The following is a 15,928-nucleotide window of genomic DNA, read 5'->3' as shown; positions in this document are numbered from 1 at the left end:
GCCTTGCCGCCGAGGAGCTTTTTAACTACCTCAGCGACCTCAGCCCCAGAAATAGGAGAGTCCACCACAGATTCCCCAGGCACCGCTTCCTCAAAGGAAGACGTGTTGGTGGGACTGAGGAGGTCTTCGAAGTATTCCCTCCACCGATCCACAACATCCGCAGTCGAAGTCAGCAGAACACCATCCGCACCATACACGGTGTTGATAGTGCACTGCTTCCCCTTCCTGAGGCGGCGTATGGTGGTCCAGAATCGCTTCGAAGCCGTCCGGAAGTCGTTTTCCATGGCTTCCCCGAACTCTTCCCATGTCCGAGTTTTTGCCTCCGCTACCGCTAAAGCTGCACACCTCTTGGCCCGTCGGTACCCGTCCACTGCCTCCGGAGTCCTATGAGCCAAAAGAACCCGATAGGACTCCTTCTTCAGCTTGACGGCATTCCTCACTGCTGGTGTCCACCAACGGGTTCTGGGATTACCGCCACGACAGGCACCAACAACCTTGCGGCCACAGCTCCAATCAGCCGCCTCGAGAATAGAGGTTTGGAACATGGTCCACTCGGACTCAATGTCCCGCACCTCCCTCGTGACATGTTCAAAGTTCTCCCGGAGGTGTGAATTGAAACTCTCTCTGACAGGAGACTCTGCCAGACGTTCCCAGCAGACCCTCACAATGCGTTTGGGCCTGCCAGGTCTGTCCGGCATCCTCCCCCACCATCGCAGCCAACTCACCACCAGGTGGTGATCGATAGAAAGCTCCGCCCCTCTCTTCACCCGAGTGTCCAGAACATGAGGCCGCAAATCCGGTGACACGACTACAAAGTCAATCATGGAACTGCGGCCTAGGGTGTCCTGGTGCCAAGTGCACATATGGACACCCTTATGTTTGAACATGGTGTTTGTTATGGACAATCCGTGACGAGCACAAAAGTCCAATAACAAAACACCACTCGGGTTTAGATCCGGGCGACCATTCTTCCCAATCACGCCTCTCCAGGTTTCACTGTCGTTGCCAACATGAGCGTTGAAGTCCCCCAGTAGGACAAGGGAATCACCCGGGGGAGCACTTTCCAGTACTCCCTCGAGTGTACCCAAAAAGGGTGAGTATTCTGAACTGCTGTTTGGTGCGTAAGCACAAACAACAGTCAGGACCCGTCCCCCCACCCGAAGGCGAAGGGAAGCTACCCTCTCGTCCACTGGGTTGAACTCAAACGTGCAGGCTTTGAGCCGGGGGGCAACGAGAATTGCCACCCCAGCCCGTCGCCTCTCACTGTCGGCAACGCCAGAGTGGAAGAGGGTCCAGTCCCTCTCGAGAGAACTGGTTCCAGAGCCCTTGCTGTGCGTCGAGGTGAGTCCGACTATATCCAGCCGGAACTTCTCTACCTCGCGCACTAGCTCAGGCTCCTTCCCCCCCAGTGAGGTGACGTTCCACGTCCCAAGAGCTAGCTTCTGTAGCCGAGGATCGGACCGCCAAGTCCCCTGCCTTCGGCTGCCGCCCAGCTCACAATGCACCCGACCTCTATGGCCCCTCCTATGAGTGGTGAGCCCATTGGAGGGATGACCCACGTTGCTTCTTCGGGCTGTGCCCGGCCGGACCTCATGGGGACAGGCCCGGCCACCAGGCGCTCGCCATCGTGCCCCAACTCCGGGCCTGGCTCCAGAGCGGGGCCCCGGTGACCCGCGTCCGGGCGAGGGAAATCTGAGTTCATTTTGTTGTAATTCCATAGAAGTCTTTGAGCTGCTCTTTGTCTGATCACTTACCTAGGACCTGTTTGTCATGGGAGACCCTACCAGGGGGCATGAAAGCCCCCAGACAACATAGCTCCTAGGATCATTGGGACACGCAAACTCCTCTACCACGGTAAGGTAGCAGCTCAGAGAGGAGATTTTAATTTCATCAAAGTAAAAGATATAAACAGAAAGCAGTCTTGCATGGAGATGTTCCCAACATGGTTTTAACTTCGAGCACTGAGGAGTGCTCGAGTGAAACATAAATAGACCTATGTTGATTGACAGCAGCTGAGGACCGCTGCCAATCATCAGCAAGTGAGAGAAAAACAGTGCTCAGCTGAGTGAACAGGAAGTACAACAAAATAAGAGCACTGAACAGGAAATAATGTACAAAACACGAAAAACTAACAGAAATTAAGTGACAGATTGTCACAGCTGTAGCGTGTTTACTTCATGCAGTCAGTAGTCATTTGTTCAACTTCTGGAGAAATATTAGTATTTCAGGTCCTTTCTTTTTAATAGATTGGGCTATTTAACTGGTGGTCCACAGATTAAGGTAAAAAACTTGAGAGACTCACATTTTTGCAGAAGGTTCTTAAAAGGAACAAAGCTCTCCTGTAATTCTGACAAAATTAATTAACCAAATGTCTACTATATAGGATCCTGGTTCTCTTGAATATACACAATAAGACTAATAGTGAAAGGAGAAGTCCGACCCCCTGGTGGAGCACCTAAAACATTTAAGTTAAATAACCCTAGCATATACTCTATACCTGTAAGTAGCTAAACAGTGGACTCAAAATGTGTGTAAATATATTTATATGTGTTTTTTAATTGACTAATGACCAATCCAGGGTGTAACCCACCTCTTGCCCAAAGTCAGCTGTCTACAGTTCACCCGTGACTTTGAACAGTGATGGGCAAGCTACTTGGAAAATGTAGTAAGCTAGGCTACGAGTTACTCTCGATTAAATGTAGCTAAGCTCCGGGGGGAAGCTATCCCCAGGGAAGTGTAGCAAGCCACACTACAAACTACACGGTAAAAGTAGCTTGCAACATCAAAAAAAAAAAATATATATATATATATATACAGTACATACAGATATATATATATATATATATATATACATATATACATAATATATACAGATATATATAAAGTACATACATATTTATATACATTTCTATATACACATATATATGTATACATATACACATACATATATATATGTATATACATATATATATATATAGATAGATACATATATATATATATATATATATATATATACAGTATATATATATATATAAATATACACAGTATATATATGCAGTATACACAAATACACGCATATATATATATATATATATATATATACATATGTATGTATATATATATATATATATACACATACATACGCATACATATGTACAAATATATAAATACATACACAAATACGTAAATATATATATAAATATATATATATATATATATATATATATATATATATATATATATATATATATATATACATGTATATATACACACATACACGAACACATACCCTCTTGGGGTATCCACAACTCAGTATATGATGGGTTTTTTTTAGTTTGCCTTTTCTTTGGCCCACCCCTATAATGTTGTTAATTTTCTCTGCCTCCAGTAAAAAATACATATATCTATATATTGCCAAAAAATTTGACTTGTGTGTTGTTTGGGAACAGTTGGTAAAAATGGTAAATGGTTGTACTTGTACTTTGAACATGTCACGAGGGAGGTGCGGGACATTGAGTCCGAGTGGACCATGTTCCGAACCTCTATTGTCGAGGCGGCTGATTGGAGCTGTGGCCGCAAGGTTGTTGGTGCCTGTCGTGGCGGTAATCCCAGAACCCGTTGGTGGACACCAGCAGTGAGGGATGCTGTCAAGCTGAAGAAGGAGTCCTATCGGGTTCTTTTGGCTCATAGGACTCCGGAGGCAGTGGACGGGTACCGACGGGCCAAGCAGTGTGCAGCTTTAGCGGTCGCGGAGGCAAAAACTCGGACATGGGAAGAACATGGGAAGAGTTCGGGGAAGCCATGGAAAACGACTTCCGGATGGCTTCGAAGCGATTCTGGACCACCATACGCCGCCTCAGGAAGGGGAAGCAGTGCACTATCAACACCGTGTATGGTGCGGATGGTGTTCTGCTGACTTCGACTGCGGATGTTGTGGGTCGGTGGAGGGAATACTTCGAAGACCTCCTCAATCCCGCCAACACGTCTTCCTTTGAGGAAGCGGTGCCTGGGGTATCTGTGGTGGGCTCTCCTATTTCTGGGGCTGAGGTTGCTGAGGTAGTTAAAAAGCTCCTTGGCGGCAAGGCCCCGGGGGTGGATGAGATCCGCCCGGAGTTCCTTAAGGCTCTGGATGCTGTGGGGCTGTCTTGGTTGACAAGACTCTACAGCATCGCGTGGACATCGGGGGCGGTACCTTTGGATTGGCAGACCGGGGTGGTGGTCCCTCTCTTTAAGAAGGGGGACCGGAGGGTGTGTTCCAACTATCGTGGGATCACACTCCTCAGCCTTCCCGGTAAGGTTTATTCAGGTGTACTGGAGAGGAGGCTTCGCCGGATAGTCGAACCTCGGATTCAGGACGAACAGTGTGGTTTTCGTCCTGGTCGTGGAACTGTGGACCAGCTCTATACTCTCGGCAGGGTTCTTGAGGGTGCATGGGAGTTTGCCCAACCAGTCTACATGTGCTTTGTGGACTTGGAGAAGGCATTCGACCGTGTCCCTCGGGAAGTCTGCTGCTGCTGCCCTAAGGAGGCCAACACTCTGCTGCTGCTGCTGCCCTGAGGAGGCTAACACTCTGCTGCTGCTGCTGCCCTGAGGAATTAGCAAGCATTCATTAACATCAATATCTCCAACTCCAGTACAGCAGCACCTACCACCAACAGATCAAGCAGACTGCCATAAAGCCTACTGCTCAAGGTACTCCAAGGTTAAACTACCAACAGTAACAATGCCTCCTAGGAAGGCACAGGTTGACGAGCTGGAAGAAATAAAACTCTCGCTTAACTTTACGTCTGAAGAGTTGTCCAGAGTGGCAAACCAACAAACTGCACTTAGTCAACTAGTGGAGGAAGTTAGAGAGCTAAAAAAAATAATTGTAGAAAAAGACAAATCAATTAAAATATTGGAAAGACGTGTTGATGAACTTGGACAATGCACAAGAATGGATGATGTGATTGTCAGTGGCTTGAACACCAAACACCGCTCATATGCTCGAGCAACTGCAGGCGAACATAATGGTGGGGATGAGTCCACGACGGAACTAGAAAACCTGGAGCAACAGGTCCTGCAGTTTTTTCAGTCTAAGAACATTGAAATAGACAGTAATGCTATCTCTGCCTGTCATACCCTCCCTCGAAGGGATAACTTGGCAAAACAAGCAATTATTATAAGGTTTACGAACAGGAAAGTAAAAACTGATCTTTTGAGACAGTCTAAAAAGTTAAGAGGTACGGCAGTGTACATTAATGAGCACTTAACAAAAAAAAACTCGGACATAGCAAGACAGGCTAGGGCCCTAAAGAAACAAGGGAAAATTCAGTCCACGTGGACACGGAATTGCAAAGTCTGGATAAAACTACAGAGCACGCCCGAAGAAGCAAAGGTTCTAGTAATCAGAGAAATGGGGGAGCTTGAAAAGTACAATTGATGAAACCAGAAATCATGTTGCCAACTTGGTAATTGAATGTTAATATAACAGCAAATGAACGAGTGAAATATGAACTTTGCACTATGTTTGAAAACGATATAGAACCTGAAAAAAATTTCTTCAATGGCATAGCAATGAATTGCAAATATTATACAGATGAACAATATAATGACAGTATAAAATTAAGTAACCAATTAACAATTATACATATTAATAGTAGAAGTCTGTCTGCAAACTTTCACCATATAAAGGAATATTTAAGTCAATTTGTAAAACCTTTTAGCATTTTAGCAATATCAGAAACTTGGATAACTCAAGAAAAAAGTGTAGATATTGGTCTGAATGGATATGAATTTGTGCATTTGGATAGAATAGATAAAAAGGGAGGAGTAGCACTCTATATTGATAAAAATCTAAACTTTATTAAAGTTGAAAATATGACATCTATCATTGAACAAGTAATGGAATGTATAACGGTAGAGATTATAAGAGAAGGAAGAAAAAATATCCTAGTTAGTTGTATATATAGAACTCCAGGATCCAAAATAGAAACCTTCACCAAAGCTATGGAAGGATTATTTTATAAATTGAATAACAAAGAAATATTTATTAGTGGAGACTTTAACATTGACTTAATACATACAAGTAGCAATAGAGAAACAGCTGAATTTATAGACACAATCCACAGTATGAGTTTGATATCTTTGATAAATAAACCAACAAGAATCACATCACATAGTGCCACCCTAATTGACAACATATTTACCAATATAATGGATGACAACCTAATATGTGGAATCTTGATAAATGATATAAGTGATCATCTCCCAGTCTTTGTGGTCTACAACTGTGCCAGTAAAATTTAAATCAAGAATGAATGTGAAACTGTCTATAAAAGAATAATAACAAAGAAAACGCTCAACAAATTCAAGAATGAACTACAAAAGCAAAATTGGAATATTATTTATGATAAAAAAGAAGTTAATACAGTTTATGAAGAATTCTTAAACACATTTGAAATACTAGATGATGGAAATTGTCCAGTAGTAAATTATAAAAGGAAGTCAAAGTACGGCGAGTTTAAACCGTGGATGACTAAAGGACTCCAAAATGCCTATAAAAAAAAGAATATTTTATATAAGGAATTTATAAAAAATAGAACTTTAGTAAATGAAAATAAATATAAAAAAATATAAAAATAAACTAATCAATATGATCAGAATGTGTAAAAAAGATTATTATATAAATAAACTGGAATATAACAAGAATAATATAAGAGGTGTATGGAAAATATTAAATGGTATTATTAGAAATAAAAATGATGATAATCAATACCCACCATACTTTATGGAAAATAACAACATGATTAAGGATAAGGAGGTGATAGTAAATACATTTAATGATTATTTTATAAATATTGGACCGAAAATAGCAGAAGATATAAAGGTAGAAGGGACAAAAATAGATGCGGCAGATTATATCAACCCAAACCCTAAAACAATGTTTTTAAAACCAGTAGTAGAAAGAGAAATCAGGGACATAGTCAAAAGTTTTAAGAACAAAACAAGCAAAGATGTGGATGATATAGACATGCAAACTTTAAAGTATGTGATATATGGAATTAGTGCTCCATTAGCGTATCTATTTAACCTTTCATTTGAAATGGGAGTATTTCCTCAACTAATGAAAATTGCAAAAGTTGTTCCAATTCACAAAGCGGGAGACGGACACTTATTCACAAACTACAGACCAATCTCAATATTACCACAGTTCTCCAAAATATTAGAAAAAATATTTCTAAATAGATTTGATGGCTTTGTAGAAAAAAATGAACTATTAACAGATAGGCAGTATGGTTTCAGGAATAATCGATCAACAGCACAAGCATTAACAGATTTAATTGAAGAAATAACTGATAGTATTGATAAAAATAAATATACAATAGGAGTATTCTTAGATCTTAAGAAGGCTTTTGATACAGTAGACCATAGTATTCTTATTAGAAAAATGGAAATATATGGTTTTAGGGGTATTGTTCTGGAATGGATAAAAAGTTATTTATCTGATAGAAAGCAGTTTGTACAGATATCACAAAAAAAATCATGTTGGTTAAATATTAAATGTGGGGTACCACAGGGGTCAGTCTTAGGGCCCAAGATGTTCATCTGTATATAAATAAAATAAATAAATGATATTTGTAAAGTAACTGAAAACCTTAAATATGTGTTATTTGCGGATGACACCAATGTACTCTGTTCTGATGTGGACTTGCAGCAGCTCCTGAGGACCGTCAACATGGAGATGTGTAAACTAAAAAAATGGTTTGATGCTAATAAATTATCATTAAACCTAAATAAAACTAACTTTATCTTATTTGGAAATAAGAGAAATGATATAGATATACTGTGATGAGGTGGCGACTTGTCCAGGGTGTACCCTGCCTTCCGCACGATTGTAGCTGAGATAGGCGCCAGCGCCCCCCGCGACCCCGAAAGGGAGTAAGCGGTAGAAAATGGATGGATATAGATGTAAAATTATATATAGACAGTGTTAGTATAGAAAGAGTAAACAAAATCAAATGTTTGGGTGTGATCTTGGACCACAGGGAAGTTGGCGAGAAGTATTGCTGTCCTGGGTAAAACAAGGCACATTCTTAATCAAAAAACATTACACACTCTTTATTGTACACTTGTTTTACGATATTTGAGTTACTGTCTAGAAGTTTGGGGAAATACATACAGGATGAACATCCAACCACTATTCATAATGCAAAAAAGGGCCATCAGACTGATACATAACACAGGACCCCGAGAACACACTAATGGATTATTTATAAATACATTTGATTTAAAACTACCAGATCTCATCCAACTCAAGACTGCCCAAATGATTTATAAAGCAAGTAAAGATTCACTTCCAACAGGGTTACAGAGAAGATTTTTACAGAGAGAAGGGAATTATAATTTAGGAGGAGAACTACTTTTTAAGATCCAATATTGTAGAACAACGCAGAAACGAATGAGTATAACAATAGCAGGGGTTAAAATATGGAACTGTTTAAAGGATGAAATAAAACACAGTACCAACATAAACCAGTTTAAAAAGCTTTTTAAATCATTTATCATTAGTAAATATAAGAAAGAAGAGCAAACATTGTTTTAGAAAGACAATAATATATAATATGTATATAAATACAATTTATGATTTCATAATTATACATATAGGTTATATTAAAATGTATATATTACCACTTTATATGGAATTTAAATAAATTGTGTATATATTATATATATATATATATATATATATATATATATATATATAAGTGTACAAATGTATATGTTTGATTTAAATGTTAAACTGTGTATATGAGACGTGTGCTACATATATGTTGCTTGTATATTGTTTAAAAAAAAAAGTAATATAAGTGAAGCATGTTTTAAATTTTATATATTTTGAACCTTGTTCTTGTTGTGATGGGGTAGATTTATATAAGCGTTGCTTCAACCTACTCCTCTCTAAGCTGCAACCTTATCGTGGTAGAGGAGTTTGCGTGTCCCAATGATCCTAGGAGCTATGTTGTCCGGGGGCAGAAAGCCCCCTGGTAGGGTCTCCCAAGGCAAACAGGTTCTAGGTGAGGGATCAGACAAAGAGCAGCTCGAAGACCTTTATGAAGAAGAAAAATCATGGACCCAGGTTTCCCTCGCCCGGACGCGGGTCACCGGGGCCCCCCTCTGGAGCCAGGCCCGGAGGTGGGGCACGATGGCGAGCGCCTGGTGGCCGGGCCTGTTCCCATGGGGCCCGGCCGGGCACAGCCCAAAGAGGCAACGTGGGTCACCCCTCCAATGGGCTCACCACCCATAGCAGGGGCCATAGAGGTCGGGTGCAATGTGAGCTGGGCGGCAGCCGAAGGCAGGGCACTTGGCGGTCCGATCCTCGGCTACAGAAGCTAGCTCTTGGGACGTGGAACGTCACGTCACTGGGGGGGAAAGAGCCTGAGCTAGTGCGCGAAGCCGAGAAATTCCGGCTGGATATAGTCGGACTCACTTCGACGCACAGCAAGGGCTCTGGAACCACTTCTCTCGAGAGGGATTGGACTCTCTTCCACTCTGGCGTTGCGGGCAGTGAGAGGCGACGGGCTGGGGTGGCAATTCTTGTTTCCCCCCGGCTCAAAGCCTGTACGTTGGGGTTCAACCCGGTAGACGAAAGGGTAGCCTCCCTCCGCCTTCGGGTGGGGGGACGGGTCCTGACTGTTGTTTGTGCTTATGCACCAAACAGCAGTTCAGAGTACCCACCCTTTTTGGGAACACTCGAGGGAGTACTAGAAAGTGCTCCCCCAGGTGATTCCCTTGTCCTACTGGGAGACTTCAACGCTCACGTTGGCAATGACAGTGAAACCTGGAGAGGCGTGATTGGGAAGAATGGCCGCCCGGATCTGAACCCGAGTGGTGTTTTGTTATTGGACTTTTGTGCTCGTCACAGTTTGTCCATAACAAACACCATGTTCAAACATAAGGGTGTCCATATGTGCACTTGGCACCAGGACACCCTAGGCCGCAGTTCCATGATCGACTTTGTAGTTGTGTCATCGGATTTGCGGCCTCATGTTTTGGACACTCGGGTGAAGAGAGGGGCGGAGCTTTCTACCGATCACCACCTGGTGGTGAGTTGGCTGCGATGGTGGGGGAGGATGCCGGACAGACCTGGGAGGCCCAAACGCATTGTGAGGGTCTGCTGGGAACGCCTGGCAGAGTCTCCTGTCAGAGAGAAAGACGAGCGGGACATTGAGTCCGAGTGGACCATGTTTCGCACCTCTATTGTCGAGGCGGCTGATTGGAGCTGTGGCCGCAAGGTTGTTGGACACCAGCGGTGAGGGATGCCGTCAAGCTGAAGAAGTAGTCCTATCGGGTCATTTTGGCTCATAGGACTCCGGAGGCAGTGGTCAGGTACCGACAGGCCAAGCGGTGTGCAGCTTCAGCGGTCGCGGAGGCAAAAACTCGGACATGGGAGGAGTTCGGGGAAGCCATGGAAAACGACTTCCGGACGGCTTCGAAGCGATTCTGGACCACCATACGCCGCCTCAGGAAGGGGAAGCAGTGCACTATCAACACCGTGTATGGTGCGGATGGTGTTCTGCTGACCTCAACTGTGGATGTTGTGGATAGGTGGAAGGAATACTTCGAAGACCTCCTCAATCCCACCAACACGTCTTCTTATGAGGAAGCAGTGCCTGGGGATTCTGTGGTGGACTCTCCTATTTCTGGGGCTGAGGTCGCTGAGGTAGTTAAAAAGCTCCTCGGTGGCAAGGCCCCAGGGGTGGACGAGATCCGCCCGGAGTTCCTTAAGGCTCTGGATGCTGTGGGGCTGTCTTGGTTGACAAGACTCTGCAGCATCGCGTGGACATCGGGGGCGGTACCTCTGGATTGGCAAACCGGGGTGGTGGTTCCTCCCTTTAAGAAGGGGGAGCCGGAGGGTGTGTTCCAACTATCGTGGGATCACACTCCTCAGCCTTCCCGGTAAGGTTTATTCAGGTGTACTGGAGAGGAGGCTACGTCGGATAGTCGAACCTCGGATTCAGGAGGAACAGTGTGGTTTTCGTCCTGGTCGTGGAACTGTGGACCAGCTCTATACTCTCGGCAGGGTTCTTGAGGGTGCATGGGAGTTTGCCCAACCAGTCTACATGTGCTTTGTGGACTTGGAGAAGGCATTCGACCGTGTCCCTCGGGAAGTCCTGTGGGGAGTGCTCAGAGAGTATGGGGTACCGGACTGTCTTATTGTGGCGGTCCGTTCCCTGTACGATCAGTGCCAGAGCTTGGTCCGCATTGCCGGCAGTAAGTCGAACACATTTCCAGTGAGGGTTGGACTCCGCCAAGGCTGTCCTTTGTCACCGATTCTGTTCATAACTTTTATGGACAGAATTTCTAGGCGCAGTCAAGGCGTTGAGGGGTTCCGGTTTGGTAACCGCAGGATTAGGTCTCTGCTTTTTGCAGATGATGTGGTCCTGATGGCTTCATCTGACCGGGATCTTCAGCTCTCGCTGGATCGGTTCGCAGCCGAGTGTGAAGCGACCGGAATGAGAATCAGCACCTCCAAGTCCGAGTCCATGGTTCTCGCCCGGAAAAGGGTCGAATGCAATCTCCGGGTTGGGGAGGAGACCCTGCCTCAAGTGGAGGAGTTCAAATACCTAGGAGTCTTGTTCACGAGTGAGGGAAGAGTGGATCGTGAGATCGACAGGCGGATCGGTGCGGCGTCTTCAGTAATGCGAACGTTGTACCGATCCGTTGTGGTGAAGAAGGAGCTGAGCCGGAAGGCAAAGCTCTCAATTTACCGGTCGATCTACGTTCCCATCCTCACCTATGGTCATGAGCTTTGGGTCATGACCGAAAGGATAAGATCACGGGTACAAGCGGCCGAAATGAGTTTCCTCCGCCGTGTGGCGGGGCTCTCCCTTAGAGATAGGGTGAGAAGCTCTGCCATCCGGGAGGAGATCAAAGTAAAGCCGCTGCTCCTTCACATCGAGAGGAGCCAGATGAGGTGGTTCGGGCATCTGGTCAGGATGCCACCCGAACGCCTCCCTAGGGAGGTGTTTAGGGCACGTCCAACCGGTAGGAGGCCACGGGGAAGACCCAGGACACGTTGGGAAGACTATGTCTCCCGGCTGGCCTGGGAACGCCTCGGGATCCCCCGGGAAGAGCTAGACGAAGTGGCTGGGGAGAGGGAAGTCTGGGTTTCCCTGCTTAGGCTGTTGCCCCCGCGACCCGACCTCGGATAAGCGGAAGATGATGGATGGATGGATGGATGGATGCTTCAACCTACACCCTTTCGGCTCAATCATTGCTCAAATGAGTGTTTTTTTGTTGTTTTTTCTTTTTTTGCTGTTGTTCTTTGTTTTATGTGAAGATTGTCGAAATAAAAAAATGAAAAAAATACAAAAAAAGTCCTGTGGGGAGTGCTCAGAGAGTATAGGGTACCGGACTGTCTTATTGTGGCAGTCCGCTCCCTGTATGATCAGTGTCAGAGCTTGGTCCGCATTGCTGGCAGTAAGTCGGACACGTTTCCAGTGAGGGTTGGACTCTGCCAAGGCTGTCCTTTGTCACCGATTCTGTTCATAACTTTTATGGACAGAATTTCTAGGCGCAGCCAAGGCGTTGAGGGGATCCGGTTTGGTGGCCACGGGATTAGGTCTCTGCTTTTTGCAGATGATGTAGTCCTGATGGCTTCATCTGGCCGGGATCTTCAGCTCTCACTGGATCGGTTCGCAGCCGAGTGTGAAGCGACCGGAATGAGAATCAGCACCTTCAAGTCCGAGTCCATGGTTCTCACCCGGAAAAGGGTGGAGTGCCATCTCCGGGTTGGGGAGGAGACCCTGCCCCAAGTGGAGGAGTTCAAGTACCTAGGAGTCTTGTTCACGAGTGGGGGAGGAGTGGATCGTGAGATCGACAGGCGGATCGGTGCGGCGTCTTCAGTAATGCGGACGTTGTATCGATCCGTTGTGGTGAAGAAGGAGCTGAGCCGGAAGGCAAAGCTCTCAATTTACCGGTCGATCTACGTTCCCATCCTCACCTATGGTCATGAGCTTTGGGTCATGACCGAAAGGATAAGATCACGGGTACAAGCGGCCAAAATGAGTTTCCTCCGCCGGGTGGCGGGACTCTCCCTTAGAGATAGGGTGAGAAGCTCTGCCATCCGGGAGGAGCTCAACGTAAAGCCGCTGCTCCTCCAAATCGAGAGGAGGCAGATGAGGTGGTTCGGGCATCTGGTCAGGATGCCACCCGAACGTCTCCCTAGGGAGGTGTTTAGGGCACGTCCAGCTGGTAGGAGGCCACGGGGAAGACCCAGGACACGTTGGGAAGACTATGTCTCCCGGCTGGCCTGGGAACGCCTCGGGATCCCCCGGGAAGAGCTAGACGAAGTGGCTGGAGAGAGGGAAGTCTGGGCTTCCCCGCTTAGGCTGCTGCCCCCGCGACCCGACCTCGGATAAGCGGAAGATGATGGATGGTTGTACTTGTATAGCGCTTTTCAACCCCTTTTTAAGGAGCCCAAATTGCTTTGACCGTATTTCCACATTCATCCATTCCCACACACATTCACACACTGATGGTGGGAGCTGCCCTGCAAAGCGCTAACCAGGAAACCATCAGGAGCAAGGGTGAAGTGTCTTAAGCAGGACAATACTGCCATCTACTGTGCATGCATATGTGACAATAATATCTACGGCTTGTAAAGCAGTGGTTCTCAACATTTTTTCCGAGATGTACCCCCTGTGAACATGTTTTTAATTCAAGTACCCCCTAATCAGAGCAAAGCATTTTTGGTTGAAAAAAAAAAGATAAAGAGGTAAAATACAGCACTATGTCATCAGTTTCTGATTTATTAAATTGTATAACAGTGCAAAATATTGCTCATTTGTAAAAACTTGTAGAAAAATAAACAAGTGATTCAATAATAAATTAAGATTTCTACACATACTGCGATGAGGTGGCGACTTGTCTAGGTTGTACCCCGCCTTCCGCCCGATTGTAGCTGAGATAGGCACCAGAGCCCCCCGCGACCCCAAAGGGAATAAGCGGTAGAAAGTGGATGGATGGATAGCTGTAAATATACTCCTCCCCTATTAACCACGCCCCCAACAACGCCCTGCCCCCAACCACGCCCCTCGCCCAACCCCCAACCACGGCCCCCACACCCCGAAATCGGAAGTCTCAAGGTTGGCAAGTATGCGCTAGCATCACAGCTAACGTTACTAACGCTGCTAACTCTCTGCTCCGCCAGGGCGTATATGTATGTGACGTTTGTAAGAAAGTGCGCTTGTCTGTGAGAAGGAGAGACAGGAAAAAGCGAGAAGAGCCTGTAAAGTAATGTCCGCAGCTAAAATCTACTGCGTGAGAACGTACTCGAATATCATGATATAGTCATTTTTTATAACGCACAGAGACAAACCTGCGATATATCGTCCATCCATCCATTTCCTACCGCGTATTCCCTTTGGGGTTGCGGGGGGCACTGGCGCCTATCTCAGCTACAATCGTGTATATCGATATATAGCCCAGCCCTAAATCGCAGTAATTACTCTTTGCACCTTGTAGCTTGTATGTAAGCTACCTCGCTTGCTACATGGGTTTAAAGGGGAACATTATCACCAGACCTATGTAAGCGTCAATATATACCTTGATGGTGCAGAAAAAAGACCATAAATTTATTCAACTGATTTCCGAACTCTAAATGGGTATATTTTGGCGAATTAACGCATTTCTGTTTATGGCTCTTTTGACGATGACTTCAGAACGTGACGTCACCGAGGTAGTACAGCACAGACAGCGAGGTAATGCATTTTCATTTTCAACACATTGCAAACACCAGGTCTCAGCTCTTTTATTTTCCATTTTTTCGACTATTTTTTGGAACCTTGGAGACATCTTGCCTCGTCGGTGTGTTGTCGGAGGGTGTAACAACACTAACAGGGAGGGATTCAAGTTGCACCACTGGCCCGAAGATGCGAAAGTGACAAGAAATCTGCCGCCAGACCGCCATTGAATGTGCCGGAGTGTCTGCACATTTTACCGGCGATGACAGACATGGCACAGAGATGTATGGATAACCTGCAGATGCATTTGCAACAATAAAGTCAACAAAATCACAAAGGTGAGTTTTGTTGATGTTTTTGACTTATGTGCTAATCAGACATATTTGGTCGCGGCGTGACTGCCAGCTAATCGATGCTAATATGCTATGCTAATCGATGCTAACATGCTATTTACCAGCGGTGCTAAAGCAGACATGGCACAGAGATGTATGGATAACCTGCAGATGCATTTGCAACTATATTACGTTTCCTTCCACCAACATTTAATGCGAAAAAACACTTACCAATCGACGGATTTAGGTTGCTCCAGTGTCACAAGATGCGAAAGTCCTGATCGTTTGGTCTGCACATTTTACCGGCGATGCTAAAGCAGCTATTCGGCCATGCTATGGCTATGAATAGCGTCAATAGCTATTCACTCAATAGCTTCAGTTTCTTCTTCAATACTTTCATACTCCAACCATTTGTTTCAAAACATGCGTAATCTGTTGAATCGCGTAAACCCCTGAAATCCAGTCTGAATCCGAGCTAATGTCGCAATATCTTGCTGTGCTATTCGCCATTGTTTGTTTACATTGGCAGTAGTGTGTGACGTCACAGGAAAATGGATAGTGTCTTCGCAGAGAGTGAAAAAAAGGCACTGTAAAGCTTTTTTTAGGGATATTCTGGGACCGGTAAAATTTTGAAAAAAACTTCAAAAAATACAACAAGCCACTGGGAACTGATTTTTATTGTTTTTAACCCTTTTGAAATTGTGATAATGTTCCCCTTTAAAAACAGCTAAGCTATAAAAATCGCTACTAGTTCAAAATGTAGACAAACTACCGCCAAGCTACTGGGAGATGTATTTAGGCTACATAGCTTTGCTACATGTAGCTTGTTACTGCCCATCACTGACTCTGAACAGGCGAATTGACATGGAT

At 45.0% G+C, this 15,928-nt stretch overlaps 1 protein-coding gene across 3 annotated transcripts in view; it reads right to left on the bottom strand.

The window, feature by feature from the left end:
• col14a1a (collagen, type XIV, alpha 1a) overlaps positions 1-15,928 on the bottom strand; it is a 386,358-nt gene that overhangs the window by 358,534 nt on the left and 11,896 nt on the right. The window lies entirely within an intron of this gene.

Source organism: Nerophis ophidion, linkage group LG11, assembly GCF_033978795.1.
Source record: "Nerophis ophidion isolate RoL-2023_Sa linkage group LG11, RoL_Noph_v1.0, whole genome shotgun sequence".
Lineage (NCBI taxonomy): Eukaryota > Metazoa > Chordata > Actinopteri > Syngnathiformes > Syngnathidae > Nerophis > Nerophis ophidion.
Note: the sequence above shows the minus strand (reverse complement) of the source record. Positions and strands in the feature narration are given on the sequence as shown.